Raw genomic sequence first — 4,779 nt, 5'->3', positions numbered from 1 at the left:
GGTGGATTCAAACCAGAGCTTCAGTTCAACTGTCCCTGCACCACAGGGACCTGTGAATATATCCGCTTACGTGGCCGGGGGAGCTGAGGTTGCCATGCAGCTGACCTGAGACAGGAAGGTCAGGCTGGCTTATCTGGTAAGCCTGGTATAGTGACGAGATGCTATGTGAAAGTTCCCGCGGGGAGCGACCTGCAGCCAGGGAGACCTGGGAGTTGGATCCCTGTTTGGGAAGCAAGAGGAGAGGCAACTTCTGTCCATCTCCTGAGTGTCTGCTAGGTGGCCCACCCAGGGCTCGACCCCAAAGTTAAGCCTTGGAATGGAGAGGCCACTGGCCCCCGTGCTCACGGTCTGGTCACCCTTGGGTGTCAGGGATGAGGTAGCTGCTGTGCTCACACATTGCCTCTGGAGGAGTTCAGGGTGGGTGTGGGGCGTCCTCATGCCCCATGGAGAGTGGGCCGTCCCGAGGGACCAGGCACAATGTCAGCCCCAGCGGAAAGGAGACCAAGCCCTGTCACGGGTAGTGGCACGGCCTTGTTAATGGACCTGCAGCAGAGCTAACGGGATCTAGGGAGAAGGGTAGGGAGTGAGCAGCCCGCCCCGCCCCGTGAACCAGGAAACCTCAGACTGCTTGGGGCAGTGTCTGTGGGGGGCCAGGCCAGGCCTGAGCCTTGGGGCAGGCCAGAGCAGAGAAAGCTGAAGGAGCAGATGAGGCGGGGACCCTCCGGTCAGAGAGGACGACCTTGCCAGCTAGGGGTGCCGCAGGAAGGGTGCCGCCTTAGCCATCACAGCAGTCTCCTTCTCCCACGTGGGCCTGAACTGGCCTCTGTCCCTTGCCACCTACAGCACTGACCCCTATCCCTGGGAGGGGACCCTGCACCCCGTAAGCCCATCAGGACAAAAAGAACATTTTCTCTCCCCAAAGGTCTGTACAATCCTCTGCTGAAGGGGTGAAGGAACTGGGGTCCTGGGAGTTTGGCGGGCTGCTAATTCCAGGCTGACAATCTTTTTTTTTTTTTTTTTAATATTTTTATTTTAAACCTTAACAAACAAACATGCCAACATTCTTGACATACAAACATTCTATACATGATGTACAATCAATGGCTCACAATATCATCACATCATTGTGTATTCATCACCATGATCATTTTTTTGAATACTTGCAAAAAAAAAAAACACAGCAAAAGAAATAAAAAAGGAAAGACTCATACCTCATACATGCTATAGCCCCTACTCCTGTCTCTCACTGACCGCTAGTATTTCAATCTACTCAATTTATTTTAACCTCTGTTCCCTTTATTATTTGTTTATTTTTATCCATATTTTTTACTCATCCATCCATACCTTAGATAAAAAGAACATCAGACACAAGGCTTTCACAATCACACAGTCACATTGTAAAAGCTAAATCATTATACAATCATCTTCAAGAAACAAGGCTACTGGAACACAGCTCTACAGTTTCAGGTACTTCCTTCTAGCCACTTTAATACATCATAAACTAAAAAGGGGATATCTATATAATGCATAAGAATAACCTCCAAGATAACCTCTTGACTCTGAAATCTCTCAGCCACTGACACTTTATTGTGTCTCATTTCTCTCTTTCCCCTTTCGGTCAAGAAGGTGTTCTCAATTCCTTGATGCCAAGTCTCAGCTCATCCCAGGAATTCTGTCCCATATCGCCAGGAAGATTTACACCCCTGGGAGTCAGGTCCCATGTAGAGGAGGCAGGGCAGTGAATTCACTTGCCATGTTAGCCTAGAAAGTGAGAGGCCACATCTGAGCAACAAAAGGGGTTCTCTGGGGGTGACTCTTAGGTCTAATTTTAATCAGGTTTAGCCTATCCTTAGCAGGGATGTTTCATAGGGGCGAACCCCAAGATCGAGGGCTAAGTCTGTTGATTTGGTTGTTCCCACTGCTTGCAAGAATATCAGGAATTCTTGAGTTGAGGAAGTTGGATTTTTCCCCCCTTTCTCCCCAGTCCCCTAAAGGGACTTTGCAAATACTTCTTTATTCACTGTTCGCCTCACTCTGGGATTTATCAGGACATCACACTAACCTGGACAAACCAACAGTGAATGCCCCTATTCAACGTTCCATGTATTTACGGTGTTCAATTAAACTGACTACACAAGTTAAATTACGAAGTGCACTAGTCAAAACATAAACTTTGCACCAAATCAACATTTCTCCCTTTAGTCTCACACAAAAGTTGAAGTTTTTAAATAGGAATGACATCTATTTTCAACCCCCTGCAGTACTGACAGTCCTTTGTTCTTCCTCATGCAAAAACATTTTTTTCATTTGTACATTCAATCACCATCATTGTCCACTCTGGGCATTCCTAGATTATAGAATCTCAGTCTTTAATGTCTCTCTTTCTTTCTGGTGTCATACGTGCCACCAGCTGGGCTGGTAGTCTTTGCCTAAAGGCCCAAAAGCCTCCCTTTTCCCTCCACAAGCTCAGGGGAGCCAATATTAGCTGAGGCAGCTCATTAGAGGGCTGATCTAGGGAAGTGGGAGGCACTCCTTTCCAGGGCAAGAAGTACAAAAAAAAAGTATACACATACCCTTATTGGTATATTAGAGTGTTGGCAGGGGAGGACTTGGGGTGCATCTCCCTGGACCTTCTTTCCCCTCCCCCGCACCCCTCCCCCTCCAGCAATCCCCTTTGCTCCCTTCACATTGGGGGTGTCATTTCTGGAGGGGTCTGGTTCTCCAGGCTGCCCCTGCCCCATGCCTCCTTCATGGAGTGGGATTTGGGGTCAGTCCACCATGCACTGATGTTCATGACGGTGCTGGCTTGAAAGGATTATGTACCCTAGAAAAGCCACATTTTCTTCCTGATCCATCTCACGGAGGCAGCTGTTTCTTTTAATCCCTGTTCAGTACTGGAGGTTGAAGTTTGATTAGATTATCTCTGCAGAAATGTGATGCTGTACATTCCAGGTGGGTCTTGATTCGCTTACTGGAATCCTTTAAAAGAGGAAACATTCTGGAGAGAGACGCAGAGAGCTACGGGCAGAACCATGAGAACCGCGAAAGCCCAGGCAGCCAGCGACCTTTGGAGATGAAGAAGGAAAACGCCCCCCAGGGGAGCTTCATGAAACAAGAAGCCTGGAGAGAAAGCTAGCAGATGGTGCCATGTTCACCATGTACCTTTCCAGTTGAGAGAGAAACCTGAACTTCATCGGCCTTTCTTGAGTGAAGGTCACCTCTTGTTGGTGTCTTAATTTGGACATTTTTTTATAGACATGCTTTAATTGGGACATTTTCACCACCTTAGAATTATAAACTTGCAACTTAATAAATTCCCCTTTTAAAAGCCGTTCTGTTTCTGGTATGTTGCATTCTGGCAGCTAGCAAACTAGAACAATCATTCTGGCTCACAGAGGGCCAGGCTCCTCCGTAATAAAGGAACCTCACTTGAGTCACCTAGTTTCCTAATTTCTCTCGTGGCCACGGTTCTGGGGGCCCTCACCCCAGCTGGGAGCCTGCACTGAGCTGCTGTGGCCCACATAGCTGGGGAGAATCCAGGAACCAGAGGTTGGGGACAGCTGGGACTGCACTTGCAATGGGCTCTTTTTTTTTTATTCATTTTTAAATTTAAAAAAATATATGACAAGAAAGAAACACAAACATTCTTAACATATGATCATTCCGTTCTATATACATAATCAGTAATTCACAATATCATCACATAGTTGCATATTCATCATCATGATCATTTCTTGGAACATTTGCATAAATTCAGAAAAAGAAATAAAAAGACAACAGAAAAAAATTCATACATATCATACCCCTTACCCCTCCCTCTCATTGATCACTAGCATCTCAATCTAAGTTTGTTTTAACATTTGTTCCCCCTATTATTTATTTTTATTCCATATATTTTACTCGTCTGTTGATTAGGTAGATAAAAGGAGCATCAGACACAAGGTTTTCAGTCACACACACTGTGAAAGCTATATCATTATACATCTTCAAGAAACATGGCTACTGGAACACAGCTCTACATTTTCAGGCAGTTGCCTCCAGCCTCTCCATTACATCTTGACTAACAAGGTGATATCTATTTAAAGCGTAAGAGTAACCTCCAGGATAACCTCTTGACTCTGTTTGGAATCTCTCAGCCATTGACACTTTAGTTTGTCTCATTTCGCTCTTTCCCCTTTTGGTCGAGAAGGTTTTCTCAATCCCTTGATGCTGAGTCTCAGCTCATTCTAGGGTTTCTGTCCCATGTTACCAGGAAGGTCCACACCCCTGGGAGTCATGTCCCACGTAGGCAGGGGAAGGGTGGTGAATTTGCTTGTTGTGTTGGCTGGAGACAGAGGCCACATCTGAGCAACAAAAGGGGTTCTCTTGGGGGTGACTCTTAGGCCTAATTTTAAGTAGGCTTAGCCTATCCTTTGTAGGGTTAAGTTTCATATGAACAAACCCCTGGATTGGCGGCTCAGCCTATTGCTTTGGTTGTCCCCACTGCTTGTGAGAATATCAAGAATTCTCCACTTGGGGAAGTTGAATTTTCCCCCTTTCTCACCATTCCCTGAGGGAACTTTGCAAATACTTTTTTATTCACTGTTCAAATCACTCTGGGATTTATCAGGGCAACACTCTGGACAAACCAACAAAATCTCATGCCCTTCTCAAGGTTCCATGTACTTATGGTGTTCAATTAACCTGTCTACATAAGTTATATTAGGAAATGCACTAGTCAAAATATAAATTTTGTACCAAATAAACATTGTTTTGCTTTAGTCTCACACTAAGTTAATA

The sequence above is a fragment of the Tamandua tetradactyla genome, chromosome 6 (assembly GCF_023851605.1).
Source record: "Tamandua tetradactyla isolate mTamTet1 chromosome 6, mTamTet1.pri, whole genome shotgun sequence".
Taxonomy (NCBI): Eukaryota; Metazoa; Chordata; class Mammalia; order Pilosa; family Myrmecophagidae; genus Tamandua; species Tamandua tetradactyla.
Note: the sequence above shows the minus strand (reverse complement) of the source record.